A 19,349-nucleotide genomic window follows, 5' to 3' on the forward strand; every position below is an offset into this window, starting at 1 on the left:
AATCTTCCAACAAACAAAAGCCCAGGACCAGATGGCTTCACAGGCGAATTCTATCAAGCATTTAGAGAAGAGCTAACACCTATCCTTCTGAAACTCTTCCAAAATATAGCAGAGGGAGGAACACTCCCAAACTCATTCTACGAGGCCACCATCACCTTGATACCAAAACCAGGCAAGGATGTCACAAAGAAAGAAAACTACAGGCCAATATCACTGATGAACATAGATGCAAAAATCCTCAACAAAATACTAGCAAACAGAATCCAACAGCACATTAAAAGGATCATACACCATGATCAAGTGGGGTTTATTCCAGGAATGCAAGGATTCTTCAATATACGCAAATCAATCAACGTGATACACCATATTAACAAACTGAAGGAGAAAAACCATATGATCATCTCAATAGATGCAGAGAAAGCTTTCGACAAAATTCAACACCCATTTATGATAAAAACCCTGCAGAAAGTAGGCATAGAGGGAACTTTCCTCAACATAATAAAGGCCATATATGACAAACCCACAGCCAGCATCGTCCTCAATGGTGAAAAACTGAAACCATTTCCACTAAGATCAGGAACTAGACAAGGTTGCCCACTTTCACCACTCTTATTCAACCTAGTTTTGGAAGTTTTGGCCACAGCAATCAGAGAAGAAAAGGAAATAAAAGGAATCCAAATTGGAAAAGAAGAAGTAAAGCTGTCACTGTTTGCAGATGACATGATACTATACATAGAGAATCCTAAAGATGCTACCAGAAAACTACTAGAGTTAATCAATGACTTTGGTAAAGTTGCAGGATACAAAATTAATGCACAGAAATCTCTGGCATTCCTATATACTGATGATGAAAAATCTGAAAGTGAAATCAAGGAAACACTCCCATTTACCATTGCAACAAAAAGAATAAAATATCTTGGAATAAACCTACCTAAGGAGACAAAAGACCTGTATGCAGAAAATTATAAGACACTGATGAAAGAAATTAAAGATGATACAAATAGATGGAGAGATGTACCATGTTCTTGGATTGGAAGAATCAACATTGTGAAAATGACTCTACTACCCAAAGCAATCTACAGATTCAATGCAATCCCTATCAAACTACCACTGGCATTTTTCACAGAACTAGAACAAAAAATTTCACAATTTGTATGGAAACACAAAAGACCCCGAATAGCCAAAACAATCTTGAGAACGAAAAATGGAGCTGGAGGAATCAGGCTCCCTGACTTCAGACTATACTACAAAGCTACAGTAATCAAGACAGTATGGTACTGGCACAAAAACAGAAAGATAGATCAATGGAACAGGATAGAAAGCCCAGAGTTAAACCCACGGACATATGGTCACCTTATCTTTGATAAAGGAGGCAGGAATGTACAGTGGAGAAAGGACAGTCTCTTCAATAAGTGGTGCTGGGAAAACTGGATAGGGACATGTAAAAGTATGAGATTAGATCATTCCCTAACACCATACACAAAAATAAGCTCAAAATGGATTAAAGACCTAAATGTAAGGCCAGAAACTATCAAACTCTTAGAGGAAAACATAGGCAGAACACTCTATGACATAAATCACAGCAAGATCCTTTTTGACCCACCTCCTAGAGAAATGGAAATAAAGACAAAAATAAACACATGGGACCTAATGAAACTTAAAAGCTTTTGCACAGCAAAGGAAACCATAAACAAGACCAAAAGACAACCCTCAGAATGGGAGAAAATATTTGCAAATGAAGCAACTGACAAAGGATTAATCTCCAAAATTTATAAGCAGCTCATGCAGCTCAATAACAAAAAAACAAACAACCCAATCCAAAAATGGGCAGAAGACCTAAATAGACATTTCTCCACAGAAGATATACAGACTGCCAACAAACACATGAAAGGATGCTCAACATCTTTACTCATTAGAGAAATGCAAATCAAAACTACAATGAGATATCATCTCACACCAGTCAGAATGGCCATCATCAAAAAATCTAGAAACAATAAATGCTGGAGAGGGTGTGGAAAAAAGGGAACACTCTTGCACTGCTGGTGGGAATGTGAATTGGTACAGCCGCTATGGAGAACGGTATGGAGGTTCCTTAAAAAACTACAAATAGAACTACCATATGACCCAGCAATCCCACTACTGGGCATATACCCTGAGAAAACCATAATTCAAAAAGAGACATGTACCAAAATGTTCATAGCAGCCCTATTTACAATAGCCCGGAGATGGAAACAACCTAAGTGTCCATCATCGGATGAATGGATAAAGAAGATGTGGCACATATATACAATGGAATATTACTCAGCCATAAAAAGAAATGAAATTGAGCTATTTGTAATGAGGTGGATAGACCTAGAGTCTGTCATACAGAGTGAAGTAAGTCAGAAAGAGAAAGACAAATACTGTATGCTAACACATATATATGGAATTTAAGAAAAAAAAATGTCATGAAGAACATAGGGGTAAGACAGGAATAAAGACACAGACCTACTAGAGAATGGACTTGAGGATATGGGGAGGGGGAAGGGTAAGCTGTGACAAAGTGAAAGAGCGGCATGGACATATATACACTACCAAACGTGAGGTAGATAGCTAGTGGGAAGCAGCCGTATAGCACAGGGAGATCAGCTCGGTACTTTGTGACCGCCTGGAGGGGTGGGATAGGGAGGGTGGGAGGGAGACGCAAAAGGGAGGGGATATGGAAACATATGTATATGTATAACTGATTAAATTTGTTATAAAGCAAAAAAATTAAATAAAATAAAATTTAAAAAAAAAAAAAATAAATAAATAAATAAAAAAACCAAACAGACATGTGGAACAGCTCCTACAGAACACCTACTGAACTCTGGCAGAAGACATCAGACTTCCCCAAAGGCAAGGAAATCCCCATGTACCTGAGTAGGGCAAAAGAAAAACGAAAAAACGGAGACAAAAGACTAGGGAGGGGCTTGCACCTCTGGGAGGGAGCTGTGAAGGAGGAAAAGTTTCCACACACTAGGAAGTCCCTTCACTGGTGGAGACAACAGGGTGGGCGGGTGTCGGGGGGGAATCTTCAGAGCCACGGAGGAGAGTGCAGCAAAGGGGTTCAGAGGGCAAAGCAAAGACACTCCTGCACAGAGGACTGGTGCCGACCAGCACTCACCAGCCTGAGAGGCTTCTCTGCTCACCCGCCAGGGCGGGTGGGGACTGGGAGCTGAGGCTTGGGCTTCTGAGGTCGGATCCCAGGGAGAGGACTGGGGTTGGCCACGTGAAAACAGCCTGAAGGGGGACAATGCACCACAGCTGGCCGGAAGGAAGTGAGGGACAAAGTCTAGACCTGCCTAAGAGTCAAGAGACCATTGTTTTGGAATGTGCAAGGAGAGGGGATTCAGAGCACCACCTAAACGAGCTTCAGAGATGGGCGTCAGCTACGGCTATCAGCTCTGACTCCAGAGATGGGCATGAAATGCTAATGCTGCTGCTGAAGCCACCAAGAATCCTCTGTGCAAGCACAGGTCACTATCCACACCCCCCGACCAAGGAATCACTGCAGCACCACACTGCCAGGGTTCCGAGATCCAGGAACAACTTCCCCTGGAGAATACATGGCACATCCCAGGATGTTTCAACGTCACTCTGGCCTCTCCTGCCGCAGACCCGCACCTCATTCCAATTATACCTACCAGACCCCTCCCCCCACCCGGCATCAAAGAGCAAAGAGCACCCTAATCAGCTGCTGCTTTAACCTCCTCCTGTCTGAGTGGGGAAAAGATGCCTGAGGGGGACCTACATGCAGAGGCAGGGCCAAAACCAAAGCTGAACCCCAGGAGCCACGTGAACAAAGAAGAGAAAGGGAAATTTCTCCATGCAGCCTCAGGAGCATCAGATTAAATCCCCACAATCAACATGATGTACCCTGCATCTGTGAAATACCTGAATAACAAAAAAATCATTCCAAAACTGAGGCGGTGGACTTTGGTAGCAACTGTACACTTCAGACTTGCTCTCTGCAACTGATTCGTTTCTGATTCTTATGTTTATCTTAGTATAGTTTTTCGAGCTTGTTAACATTTTGGTGGATTTGTTTATGGTTTGGCTCTGTTCTTTTTAAATTTTTACTATTACTTTTTCATTTTAATAATTTCTTTTATTATTTTATGTTTATTTATTTTTATTTCTTTTTTCCTCCCTTTTCTTCTGAGCCATGTGGCTGACAGGGCCTTGGTGCTCCTGCCTGGGGTCAGGCCTGAGCTTCTGAAGTGGGACAGCCAAGTTCAGAACACTGGAACACCAGACACCTTCCAGCCACACGTAATATCAATCGGCGAGAGCTCTCCCAGAGATCTCCATCTCAATGCTAAGACCCAGCTCCACTCAACAGCCAGCAAGCTCCAGGGCTGGACGTCCTATGCCAAACAACTAGCAAGACAGGAATACAACCCCACCCATTAGCAGACAGGCAGCCTAAAATCACACTAACTTCACAGACACCCCAAATCAAACCATCAGACGTGGCCCTGCCCATGAGAAACACAAGATCCAGCGCCACCCACCAGAACACAGGCACCAGAAACTTCCACCAAGAAGCCTACACAACCTCAGCCACTGGGGGCAGATATCAAAAACAATAGGAACTACGAACCTACCGACTATGAAAAGGAGACCCAAACACAGTAAGTTAAACAAAATGAGAAGACAGAGAAATAGGCAGCAGATGAAGGAGTAAAGCAAAAACCCAAACAAATTAAGAGGAAATAGGCAGTCTCCCTGAAAAAGAATTCAGAGTAATGACAGTAAAGATGATCCAAAATCATGGAAATAGAATGGAGAAAACACAAGAAACGTTTAACAAGGATATAGAAGATCTAAAGAGAAAACAAACAATGATGAACAACACAATATATGAAATTTAAAATTCTCTAGAAGGAATCAATAGCAGAATAACAGAGACAGAAGAATGGATAAGTGACCTGGAAGATAAAATAGTGGAAATAACTATGACAGAGCAAAATAAAGAAAAAAGAATGAAAAGAATTAAGGCAGTATCAGAAACCTCTGGGACAACATTAAATGCACCAACATTCGAATTATATGGGTCCCAGAAGAAGAAGAGAAAAAGAAAGGGTCTGAGAAAATATTTGAAGAGATTATAGTTCAAAACTTCCCTAACATGGGAAAGGAAACATTCAATCAAGTCCAGGAAGGGCAGAGTGTTCCATACAGGATAAATCCAAGGAGAAACATGCTAAGACACATATTAATCAAACTATCAAAAATTAATTACAAAGAAAAAATATTAAAAGCAGCAAGGAAAAGCAACAAATAACATACAAGGGAAACCCCATAAGGTTAACAGCGGATCTTCCAGCAGAAACTCTGCAAGACAGAAGGGAGTGGCAGGACATATTGAAAGTGATGAAAGGGAAAAACTTACAACCAAGATTACCCTACCCAGCAAGGTTCTCATTCAGATTCATTGGAGAAATGAAAATCTTTACAGACAAGCAAAAGTTAGAAGAATTCAACACCACCAAACCAGCTTTACAACAAATGCTAAGGAAACTTCTCTAGCCAGGAAACACAGGAGGACGAAAAGACTACAAAAACAAACCCGAAACAATTAAGAAAATGGTAATAGGAACACACATATTGATAATTACCTTAAATGAATATGGATTAAATGTCCCAACCAAAAGACAGAGACTGGCTGCATGGATACAAAAACAAGACCCATGTATATGCTGTCTACAAGAGACCCAATTCAGACCTAAGGACACATACAGACTGCAAGTGAGGGGATGGAAAAAGATATTCCATGCAAATGGAAATCAAAAGAAAGCTGGATAGCAATTATCATATCAGACAAAATAGACTTTAAAATAAAGACTATTACAAGAGACAAAGAAGGACACTACATAATGATCAAGGGATCAATCGAAGAAAAAGATATAACAATTGTAAATATTTATGCACCCAACATAGGAGCACCTTAATACAGAAGGCAAAAGCTAACAGCCATAAAAGGGGAAACTGACAGTAACACAATCATAGTAGGGGACTTTAACACCCCACTTTCACCAATGGACAGATAATCCAAACAGAAAATAAATAAGGAAGCACAAGCTTTAATGACACATTAAAAAAGATGGACTTAATTGATATCTATAGAACATTCCATCCAAAAACAACAGAATACACTTTCTTCTCAAGTGCCCATGGAACATTCTCCAGGATAGATCACATCTTGGGTCACAAATCAAGCCTCAGTAAGTTTAAGAAAATTGAAATCGTATCAAGCATTTTTTCCGACCACAATGCTGTGAGACTAGATATCAGTTACAGGAAAAAACTGTAAAAAATACAAACACATGGAGGCTAAACAATATGCTACTAAATTACCAAGAGTTCACTGAAGAAATTAAACAGAAAATCAGAAAATACCTATAAACAAATGACAATGAAAACATGACGAGCCAGAAGCTATGTGTTGCAGCAAAAGCAGTTCAAAGAGGGAAGTTTATAGCAATACAATCCTACCTCAAGAAACAAGAAAAATCTCAAATAAACAACCTAACCTTACACCTAAAGCAATTAGAGAAAGAACAAAAAAAAACCCCAAAGGTAGCAGAAGGAAAGAAATCATAAAGATCAGATCAGAAATAAATGAAAAAGAACTGAAGGAAAGAACAGAGAAGATAAATAAAACTAAAACCTGTTTCTTTGACAAGATAAACAAAATTGGTAAACCATTAGCCAGACTCATCAAGAAAAAAAGGGCAAAGAAATCAACAGAATTAAAAAAGAAAAAGGAGAAGTAACAACTGATACCGCAGAAATACAAAGGATCATGAGACATTACAACAAGCAGCTATATGCCAATAAAAGAGGCAACCTGGAAGAAATGGACTAATTCTTAGAAAAGCACAAGCTTCCAAGACTGAACCAGGAAGAAATAGAAAATATAAACAGAACAATCACAAGCACCGAAATTGAAACTGTGATTTAAAATCTTCTAACACACAAAAGCCCAGGACCAAATGTCTTCACAGGCAAATTCTATCAAACATTAGAGAAGAGCTAAGTTTGTCTTTCTCAAACTCTTCCAAAATATAGCAGAGGCAGGAACACTCCCAAACTCATTCTACAAGGCCACCATCACCTTGATACCAAAATCAGACAAAAATGTCACAGAAAAAGAAAACTACAAGCCAATATCACTGATGAACATGGATGCAAAAACCTCAATAAAATAGTAGCAAACAGAATCCAGCAGCACATTAAAAGGATCATACACCATGATGAAGTGGGGTTTATCCCAGGAATGCAAGGTTTCTTCAATATATGCAAATCAATCAATGTGAGAAACCATATTAACAAACTGAAGGAGAAAAAACATATGATAATCTCAATAGATGCAGAAGAAGCTTTTGACAAAATTGAACACCTATTTATGATAAAAACTCTCCTGAAAGCAGGCATAGAGGGAACCTACCTCAACATAATAAAGGCCATATATGACAAACCCACAGCCAACATCGCTCTCAGTGGTGAAAAATGAAACTATTTCCTCTAAAATCAGGAACAAGAGAAGGTTGCCCACTCTCGCTGCTATTATTCAACATAGTTTTGGAAGTTAATAGCCACAGCAATCAGAGAAGAAAAAGAAATAAAAGGAATCCAAATCGGAAAAGAAGTAAAACTGTCAGTGTTTGCAGATGACATGATACTATACATAGAGAATCCTAAAGATGCTACCAGAAAACTACTAGAGCTAGTCAATGAATTTGGTAAAGTACAAGGATACAAAATTAATGCACAGAAATCTCTTGCATTCCTATACACTAATGATGATAAATCTGAAAGAGAAATTAAGCAAACACTCCCATTTACCATTGCAACAAAAAGAATAAAATACCTAGGATAAACCTACCTAAGGAGACAAAAGACCTGTATGCAGAAAACTATAAGACACTGATGAAAGAAATTAAGGATGTTACAAACATGTGGAGAGATATACCATGTCGTTGGATTGGAAGAATCAACATTGGGAAAAGACTATACTACGCAAAGAAATCTACAGATTTAATGCAATCCCTATCAAACTACCAATGGCATTTTCACAGAACTAGATCAAGAAATTTCACAATTTGTATGGAAACACAAAAGACCCCGAATAGCCAAAGCAAGCTTGAGAAAGAAAAACGGAGTTGGAGGAATCAAGCTCCCTGACTTCAGACTATAGTACAAAGCTACAGTAATCAAGATAGTATGGTAATGGCACAAACACTGAAATATACATCAATGGAACAGGGTAGAAAGCCCAGATATCAACCCACACACATATGGTCACCTTACCTTTGATAAAGGAGGCAAGAATATATAATGGAGAAGAGACAGCCTCTTCAACTAGTGGTGCTGGGAAAACTGGACAGCTACATGTAAAAGAATGAAATTTGAACACTTCCTAACACCATACACAAAAATAAACTCAAAATGGATTAAAGACCAGACACTATCAAACTCTTAGAGGAAAACATAGGCAGAACCCTCTATGACATAAATCACAGCAAGATCCTTTTTGACCCAACTCCTAGAGAAATGGCAATAAAAACAAAATAAACAAATGGGATCTAATGAAACTTAAAATCTTTGGCACAGCAAAGGAAACCATAAACAAGACAAAAAGACCACCCTTAGAATGGGAGAAAATATTTGCAAATGAAGAAAATGACAAAGGACTAATCTCCAAAATATACAAGCACCTCATGCAGCTCAATATCAACAAAACAAAAAACCCAATCCAAAAATGGGCAGAAGATCTATATAGACATTTCTGCAAAGAAGATATACAGATTGCCAACAAACACATGAAAGGATGCTCAACATCACTAATCATTAGAGAAATGCAAATCAAAATCACAATGACGTATCACCTCATACCGGTCAGAATGGCCATAATCAAAAAAATCTACAAACAATAAATGCTGGAGAGGTTGTGGAGAAAAGGGAACTCTCTTGCACTGTTGATGGGGAGGTAAATTGATACAGCCACTTGGAGAACAGTGTGGAGGTTCCTTAGAAAACTAAACATAGAACTACCATATGACCCAGTAATCCCAGTACTGGTATATACCCTGAGTAAAGCATAATTCAGAAAGAGTCATGTACCAAAATGTTCACTGCAGCCCTATTTACAATAGACAGGACATGGCACAACCTAAGTGTTCATTGACAGATGAATGGATAAAGAAGATATGGCTCATATATACAATGGAATATTACTCAGCCATAAAAAGAAACGAAATTGAGTTACTTGTAGTGAGGTGGATGGACCTAGAGTCTGTCATACAGAGTGAAGTAAGTCAGAAAGAGAAAAACAAATACAATATGCTAACACATATATATGGAATCTAAGGGGAAAAAAATGGTCTGATGAACCTAGGGGCAGGACAGGGATAAAGACACAGACATAGAGAATGGACTTGAGGACACGGGGAGGGAGAAGGGTAAGCTGGGATGAAGTGAGAGAGTGGCATGGACATATATTCACTACCAATATTAAAATAGATAGCTAGTGGGAAGCAGCTGCATAGCATAGGGAGATCAGTTCGGTGCTTTGTGATCACCTAGATGGGTGAGAAAGGAAGGGTGGGAGGGAGATGCAAGAGGGAGGAGATATGGGGATATATATATATATATATATATATATATATATATACACATATAGCTGATTCACTTTGTTATACAGCAGAAACTAACACAACTTTGTAAAGCAATTATATTCCAATAAAGATGTTTAAAATAATAAAATAAAATGAGCCCTGTCAAGTAAAAAAAAAACTAAACAAATCAAAAGGAGACAATCATTAGCTCTACAGAAAGCAGAAAGTTAGAGAGGAAAGAAAAAATAATTGTCATAACATAGCTCAGCAGTGAAGAGTGCTTATGGAATATAAACATGGAATATTCATGCAACTAACAATTCAGTAAGTACATGAAAGGGTAGAAGAATGGAAAATGTACTTGTGTGCATGGGGGAGGTGCTTCTTGGTGAAAGGTAACTTTTTATCTTCCATGGTGGGTTATAAAGTGATATGTCTAAACTGAAAAATCACAAAGAGGCCCTATATGATGTTCCTTAGAGATAAACATTTTTTTAAGTTAAAAGTATTTACAATTATTAGATAGGGTAGTGTGTTCTTCATGATAACCTTGTCAGAAATATTTGACTTGAAAATCTGATTAAAAAATAAAAACTATATTAAAACTAAAAGTAAGCAGAAAAATCATATTCTGGTCCATTAGCAGGTCACAAACAGCACTTCGATAATGAGAAATGATATAGTCTGATCCCTAACTCTGCTTTACAGATAATCTATCTGTGACCCATAGGAGTGAAGTGACTCGCCCAGGATCACCCAGGGGGTTAGTGGCATAGACAGAAGGAAGTATCAGATCTTTGAACAGTTTCCAATGTTAGAGAGTTTTTTTTATAGCACCCTGCCAATAAGCTATGCCTGCCCAAGGAGTCCTGCAGCACCTGGGCCTCAGTCATTTCGGACTGAGTTCGGTGCGGACAAGCGCCATGGAAGGAGACTTGAACACTGCTTCTAGAAGCTTACAGTCAGAAGACTAGGACCCATATGTGTCAGACCCTTGTGGAATAGTTAAGCGCCCCAGGAACTCACTCTTAACTGTTACCCCTGCCACAGTGGCGCCGCTCTCTCCCTTCTGCCCTCACATTTTGGCTACTGCAGCCTCAGCTGAGAAGTTGACACAGGGGGACTTGCCTTTTTTTCTTACATTGTTAGATAAATTTTAAAAATAAATAAATCTTTATTATTATACAGATGGACAATTATGTTTTCACTAGCATCATATAGAATAAAGAAAACAAACCAAACATAAATAGGCATATATAATAGCTCAGAAGGTAACAACAAAAATTTCAAGTGGAGGGGAAATTTAGAGGCATTAGGATTCTACCTACGTATTTTAAAGTAGGTTTTATAGGGTTGGCCAAAAACAAATGACCAATAAAGGGAAAGTTGTTAGGAAATAGGCACTCACATCCCTGTTGGTTGCAATGTTAATCAAGGCAAATTTTGGAAGACAATACAGCAATAGCTATCAATAATTAACATTCAATTACCTTTTGACTCAGCAGTTTCTTTGCTAGGAATTTACCAAAATGTATGCCAAGATATATGCACAATGAAATTCATTGCAGCACTGTTTATAAAGCAACAATAAAAGAATCAAAAATAAACTACTTAAGTATCTATCAATAGCAAAGGGGTCAAATCATTAATTGTTGTATATTCCTACAATGTAATAATAAGCATCCTTTAAAAAGAACGAGTTAGATCTATCTTGCTGACATGGAAAGATTTCCAAGACATACTGTTTAGTTAAAAAGGCAAGGTTCAGCATATTTCCATTTGTTTCATACACACACACACACAAACTGTTTTCCATAAAAAGTGTTGTCATCTTTAAAGAGACGAATCAGAGCCCCAGAGGAGAGGTGAGGAAGTTTTGCTTGGTCTTATACCTTTTAGAAAGTTTAAATTCCAATCATACGCAAGTATACCTTTTTTTTAACAATGAACTTTAAAGATAGATAATTCATGAAAAGCAATAAGTAAACTATCATTCAGAGAGGGGAAATTATTTTCCTAACTTCTCTCCAATGGTAACAGGAGTCTGAGAACTAAAATTTAAGGCTTTGCCTGACACACTGCTTTCCATAGCTTCCCCTCCCAGTCCCCTCATCTGTAAAAGGAAAACATTCTTCCCCCTCTTCTTTAGAAGATGTCAGAAAAAGATGCCTGGATCCTGAAAGTTGTGTCATAGCTACTTGTTCAATAAATTAATGAATGAATGGGAATTAAGATAATGCATGTGAAAAATAAAGGATTACTTCTTTGAAAGGGTTAATGCCCTCTCCCCACCTGGGACTTGACTGTCTGACCCCTGAGTCCCCATTTGGAAAGAAGGTGACTGGCTCAGTGACTACTCTGCCTGGCGTGATGGATGAGAGGAACACGCAGGAAGTAGCCACCAAAGGCTTGGCATCGGCTCCTGTTGGCTTTCTGATCACATCGCGGCTGGCTGTCAAGTCCATGGCCCAGCGATTTATGGCGTCCCTGGGCAAGAGCAGCCTGTGCAAGGCTGCTGCTGTGGCAGCTCAGGGACAGAAGCCAAGCCCTCATTCTCCTTGAAGATGTAACCATTCCTCCTATGGGCCAGAAGCTCTCCCTACATCAGAACAGAAAGAATGCACCCTGGTGCCTCCCCTGCTCCCATGGGTTTCTTACCAGGATTATACAGCTGCCAAAACAGTGTTTCCGTGGACAACCCAGGTTGGTGCAAGGCAGACATCTTTGCCAGACCCTGCTTCCCAAATCACTGATAGCAATAAAAAGGCATTTACTATCTCCATCTTCATCTCAGACTTATGCCTGATGACTGCCACATCTCAGGAAGAGTTGAGCAGAGAGCTCTCTGTAATTCGCTTAACTAACTCTAAGCAGAATGCTACATTTGCAGCAACATGGATGCAACTAGAGATGATCATACTAAGTGAAGTAATTCTGAAAGAGAAAGACAAATACCATATGATATCACTTAAATGTGGTCTCTAAACTATGGTACAAACGAACCTATCTACACTGTAAATCAACTATACTTCAATTTTAAAAAAACATACAAGAGAGGGGAAAAAAAAGAATGCCGCAGGCAGCAAGGGTGGTCAGGATGGAATCCTGGTTAAGAGTGTGAGCTCTGGACTCCAAAAGACCTGTGTCCAAACCCTGGCTCTGCTGCTGTCAGCAGTGTGACCTTGGGCACATTATTTAACCTCTCTGTGCTTCAATATCCTCAGCTATAAAATGATAATCCTAATAATAATGCCCAGCCCATAGGTTTGTTATGACAAAATGAGATAATTCATTTGAACAGGACTTTGTCAACTATATTTAGGTAGGCTGTTCAGCAAAGAATGGATCCTGCTTACAGTAAAGGGAGAAGAATTCACATCCAGTTGGAGGAATCATAAAAGGATTCTTGAAAGAATGAGTCAGTAGGATGTGGATCGTCAGAGATGAAGGAAGGGCATTCCAGATATAAGAAACACTAAAAAAGAATGCACAGGGGAAGGAAAACAGGAAACATTCTTAGGGAAGTTGTGTGGTTCAGCAAGGCTAGAATGTAGGACAGTACTGGGAAGATGAAACTGATGAGAGATGAAACTGAAAAGGGAAATTGGCTGTGAGGACTCTGAATGCCAGGCTAAGGAAGTCAGTTGGGAGCCATGGAAGCTGTGTGAGCTGGGGCAAGGCAGCAGCAGAGCTGCACTTTAAAGGAGGCATTTGGCAACTTGTATGTTGGCACAGATAAGAGAAGGTGCTACAGAGGCTTCTATGAAAGGCAAGTTTATTCAGTGGAAGCGCTTCTAAAATGCCCCCAGATAATCCCTCAAGTCTCTTTTATTGTAAATGGGGCACCTTGGGCTACAGCTCTGTCTCTCCTTCCCAAAGTAACACGTACTATGAACAGATTTGTACATGGAGAGTGCTAAACGGAGGACCCTTGCCGCCAATTCCAAGGGCCATTCAAGTCTCTTCTCCTGGGGCTCTGTTTCCCCATCTAGTCAATAGAAAGTGTGAAATAGATGAATGTTGATTAGCCTTACATGATTTTTTGCTACATCCATATACCCCATTTAGTATTATTTGTTTAACCTTTTTCTTCAGTCAACCCACTTGTTTTTTGTTTATGCTAAAATATATTTGAAAAGAAGGAATCTTTCTACCACTGCCATGAAGAGAAAATGTCTATTTCCTCCTCCAAATAAAAGTTAACCACCAAAAAAGTCAAATAAAAATGCAAAAAAAACAAAACCTCATGAAAATCTAGCTAGAGCCTCTTGCTCTCTCTTTTTGGAAAAGAGACTGGCACTTATTAATGAGGTGACATATAGCAGGAGATTGAGATATTCTCCCCCTTAGCTAATGCAATGATTAAAGGAGGATTGAGGGGCAAATTCCTTCCTCATAGCGGATTAACTTTTTTTTTTTACATCTTTATTGGAGTATAATTGCTTTACAATGGTGTTAGTTTCTGCTTTATAACAAAGTGAATCAGTTATACATATACATATGTTCCCATATCTCTTCCCTCTTGCATCTCCCTCCCTCCCGCCTTCCCTATCCCACCCCTCTAGGTGGTCACAAAGCACCGAGCTGATCTCCCTGTGCTATGCGGCTGCTTCCCACTGGCTATCTACCTTACGTTTGGTACTGTATATATGTCCATGACACTCTCTTTGTCACAGCTTACCCTTCCCTCTCCCCATGTCCTCAAGTCCATTCTCTACATCTGCATCTTTATTCCTGTCCTGCCCCTAGGTTCTTCATGACCTTTTTTTTTCTTAGATTCCATATATATGTGTTAGCATATGGTATTTGTTTTTCTCTTTCTGACTTACTTCACTCTGTATGACAAACTCCAGTTCCAGCCACCTCACTACAAATAACTCAATTTCATTTCTTTTGGAGGTTCCTTAAAAAACTACAAATAGAACTACCATACGACCCAGCCACTACTGGGCATATACCCTGAGAAAACCATAATTCAAAAAAGAGTCATGTTCCAATATGTTCATTGCAGCTCTATTTACAATAGCCAGGACATGGAAGCAACCTAAGTGTCCATCAACAGATGAATGGATAAAGAAGATGTGGCACATATATACAATGGAATATTACTCAGCCATAAAAAGAAACGGATTCACTTTTTATTCAACAGGGTCCCACCTAAAATCTTTTTTGTAAATCAGACTTTCACAATCTGACAAGTAGTGAACTCAATGATCTCTAATAATCCTTCCATTTCGTTTTTCTTTTTTGGACAATATTCTTTGAGTACTTTCAGATACATATCAGGTGCTTTCCTAAGCTTGGCAGATCAACAAAATGAGTAAGAACTGTCTGTGCATTCCCATCCCAGGCCAGCTGGGAACCTGCTTGGTGTCACTGGACAGCTTCCTCACCCAGCTACACTCAGACCTCACTTTCTCTACCTCTGAAACATTGAGGTTGAACCACACGATTGCTGTGGTTATATATCTAGCTTTTTATAACTCAGTAAAACCAAGGTGGGAGAACTGGGGATTAGGACAGGGGGTTAATGCAGAAACTATGGCAGGGATGAATCCAGATAATGACACCGGCAAGTTGATCAAGTCTAAGGTAGGTGCTAAGGTTGGCTGGCTTAAAATCGGGGGCGTTTGGTACAACCACTTTAGAAAACTGTCAGTATTTGCTAAATTCAAGCATACACATACACAATGAACCAACAATTCCATTCCCCAGGGAAATTGAGTGCTTATGTCCATCAGAAGACTGTACAAGAATGTCCATAGCAACTTTTTCATAACTGCCCAAAGCTGGAAACAATCTGTGGCACAAAAATGGATAAATAAAACATGGTAGATGGACCCGATAGAATACTACACAGCAGTGGGAAAGAATGGCCTGCTGCCACACTTTACAATATGGATAATTATGTTGAGCAAAAGAGGCTAGATATAAAAGAGTACATACTATATGATTCTGTTGTACTTATATGTTGTTAAAGAACCGACAAAACAAATTTATCATAATAGAGGTCAGAATAGTGGCTACCTAGAGCAGAGAGGTGTTTTTTTTTTTTTAACGTCTTTATTGGAGTATAATTGCTTTACAATGGTGTGTTAGTTTCTGCTTTATAACAAAGTGAATCAGCTATACATATATATATATCTCCTCCCTCTTGCATCTCCCTCCCACCCCTCTAGGTGGTCACAAAGCACAGAGCTGATCTCCCCAGAAGAGAGGTTTATATTAATTGTAAAGGGGCATGAGGGAAGCTTCTGGGCTGCTATAACTGTGCTATACGTTGATCTGGATGGTGGTCACACAGATGTATACATGTGTAAAAATCCATCAAGCTCTAAACCTACTATTTACACATTTTAATATGTGTACGTTGTATCTCAACAAAAAGTAAATAAAAAATAATCAAGGAAAAACATAATCAAGGAAACCAAAGGTTGATGAAGATATTGGGCTTACCCAAAGGTAGAAGCAAAAGGAAAGAATACTCCAGATGAAAAGTGTTGCTCTGATTTTACCCCACTATTGAAAGCCACTTTATGTGCTGCTACAGACACAATCTTAGAAGGACCATATCTTCAGGTAGATCAAGTGATATGATGGGGTCATCATAGATATCATGTGTTGGAAAGTGAAATAATAGAAAAGGGTTCCAATGGAGAGTAAGACCCTCAGAGGGGTGGGTGGTGGGGAGGAGACATGGTCAGACATCACAGACCAATGAAAAAAAATGTACTATATTTTTGGAACTAGCTATGTCCTCAAACCTCCATCAAACATACCACTCAAGTTCTAAACATAAACCCAGGACAAAGGGGATGTGTGGTGGAGTGGGAAATATACAGGATATAGTGTTTGGAGATATTAATCCAAATTCTGATCCACCATTAAGTTAGAGTATGACCTTGGACATCTTATAAAATCCTCCTTAGCCTTAGTTTCCTCACCTGTAAAGAATGGTAACTCGATTACACTGCTGGACTTTAACTTTGGGGGATCATGAAGCATTTTGAGACTCTGACGAAAACCACAGATCCCCTCCCCAGAAAAATGCCCATATACACCAAGTTTTGCATATGATTTCAAGAGGCTTGTAGAATCCTTGAGGCCCACCCATGGGCTGCAAATTAAGAGTCCCTAGATTACAGGCTATTAAAAATTCATTCTAAGGATAATTTTTCTACATTTTCTTTTTTTTTTTTTCACTGCTGCTATTACTGAGTCTCTTCTTTTGTTCTCTCCCCACTTCTGACTTCAAGAGCTGCCAAGACTACTAGCTTCGAGCTGCCACTTCCAGTGGGGACCAAAGGGGTTATGATGGACACACACAGCTGGTCCCAGCCAAGCATTCCCCCTGCCCACCGGTCTCATCCAAGGCTTAGGGGATATGTGCTTCCTGGAGAGGCAGAAAATCAATTCATAGCTGGGTAGCTGGAAAACACTTCTTCCATTTGTAACTTTTCAGTAGTAATTAAAACAAGCAGGAAGTGGGGAAGAAACAGTCTTTTTTTTCCCTTTCCACCTGTCTATCCTTTCCCTACCATGTGGCTGGGAGAGGGGCCCAGAAGCCTGAGAGTCAGGACTTTTACTATTGAAACTGATTGCTTTGGGGCTACATTATGTCAAAAAGCAGACCACAGATCTGAACCCTAAGCAATATCCAACTCCGTAACAGTTAGGTTTTCCTTGTCAGATTCAGGCTACTAGATATCCACAGAGGAAGTTTGGGGGTGGGGTGGAGAAGGAGAGTTACAGAGCAGGGATGGAAGAGGGGAAAGGCTGGGAGAGAGTAGTGGGCATGATTTCTCATCTCAGAGAATTAGCCAAACCATTGAAACAGGTTTGGAAGACAGTCGGATGGAATGCCTGTCCTTATTTGTGCAAGGGTTTCCCTAAAGACCCAAACAGGTCTTTCTCACATCTACATATCTGCTCCAAGTCACTACCCATTATAATCCAATTCTGTTGACAAATTGCTGGATTTTTGGCTTCATATGCAAGGAACAGTAACTTAAAAAAAAGACATCCCCAAATCCAAACCAGTAATTAACAGTGAGAATTTCAGGTAGTGTGGACGGCAAGAGTGGGGGTGGAAGGGAGAATTAGGTTGTAGTAGTCTTTTCTTGACATTACATCTCTACCCATCCCACCCCCACCCATAGAAATCTACTTCGCAATTAGAGGACCATAAATCTGAGGTCAGATCTTCCCTTCACTAGCTGTGAGATCTTAGACAAGTTAGCTTTCTTTTATAAGCTTCAAGTTCCTTGTCTCTAAAATCGACATAATATCAACTGCTCCTAAGGACCACTGGAAAGAGTAAAAGAGAGTACACACATAGAGACTTGCCCAGTGGATGCTCAGGACAGGTGAGTTTCTCCTCTGCCCTTGCCTGATCATCCCTGTTTCCTGATGGGCTGGGCTCAGACAGCCCACTCTTTTGAGCACTCAGAGAAGAACAGAATACGGTTATGGAAAACACAGCCAGGACAGTAGTTGGTGGCGGGGGATCACCCCTGACAAGACACCAGAACAGGAGACACTAGGCTGGGCTGCAAACTCTAAGGATAGGCAGACCCTTTCATGACACTGAGATTATGTGTGTTCATGTCTCACATACCAATTAAATCATATATTTCTGGCACAGAATACATTGCTATTTCATCCCTGAGGCTGACTGAAACATTCATTCATTCAGCATCTTACCATATTATATTCAAGCTGTGTTGCAGAGACTCTGGTGCCAGACCATTGATGTGAATTCTCAGTCCACCTCTTTCCAGCTGAGTGACCCATATCAAGCAATATAACTTTACTGAGCCTCAATCTTTGACCTGTAAAATGAAGTAAAAGTAGTTCTTACTTCAAAGGGTTGAGTTCTAGTTGAGGTCCTAGATATGAAATGCTCAAAAACACAGCAAAGGATAAGTAATCTATAAATATCAATATTAGTTATAATTATTATTATTGTTCTTAGAGCTGGGATCTCCATGCCAAGAACCTTCAGTGTAATAAGGGAGACAGACAAGAAAAACCTGATTACAAAAAGTGTAAATGATGCAAAGGAAATACCCAAATATAGAGTACAGTGGAGTACCCATAGAAGGGATCATTAACCTAGGAGTAAGGAAAGGCGTTCAGAGCCAAGTAGTATCTGAGCTTAGAAAACCTGAAGGGTTAGTAAGAAAGAGTACAAAGGCCTGGAGACAGGAAGAAGGACACGGACATCTTGAGGAACTGACATTCTGAATGGAACAGAGAGTATGAGCAGAGAAGTCCAGGAGCATGAGGATGGAGAGGACATCAGGAAGCCGACTGCAGCTCCTAACACCATGCCTTGATTTTGTTCATGCTACCAATGGATCTGCCCATTTTATGGATGAGGCAAATGAAGCTAGAGAGGGTCACAGCTTGCTGAAACAGAACAGAGCACAGGACTATGGAGTCTCAATAGAGTTCCCATCCTATTACACCACCAGCTTTTTGAAAGAGAGCATTTTGGAAAGGCTAAGGTCTAGGTCCCTTGAGTAGTGCTAATAATCTCACCCTCACCAGGCTGAGCAGCACAGAGCTGTGGGCTGCAATCACCTCCCTCCCACCTCTGATGTGTCACATTCTCTGAACTGAGACAGTGGGACTGAAATACTCAAGGAAATCACTCTTCCACTTGAAATGTCAGGACAAGACATTAAGATTTGACAGATGAGG

The 19,349-nt window shown here is 39.8% G+C and overlaps 1 long non-coding RNA gene across 1 annotated transcript in view; it reads right to left on the reverse strand.

Annotated features, from left to right (window-relative positions):
- Nucleotides 1-18,456, reverse strand: part of LOC309803968 — a 127,543-nt gene extending 109,087 nt beyond the window's left edge. Inside the window, exon 1 of the long non-coding RNA XR_014294030.1 lies at nucleotides 18,348-18,456. This is a non-coding gene — a long non-coding RNA (uncharacterized lncRNA). The remainder of the gene's footprint in view (nucleotides 1-18,347) is intronic.
- Between the last annotated feature and the right edge of the window lie 893 nt (nucleotides 18,457-19,349).

This window comes from Mesoplodon mirus, assembly GCF_964341445.2.
Source record: "Mesoplodon mirus genome assembly, chromosome: 5".
NCBI classification, from domain to species: Eukaryota; Metazoa; Chordata; class Mammalia; order Artiodactyla; family Ziphiidae; genus Mesoplodon; species Mesoplodon mirus.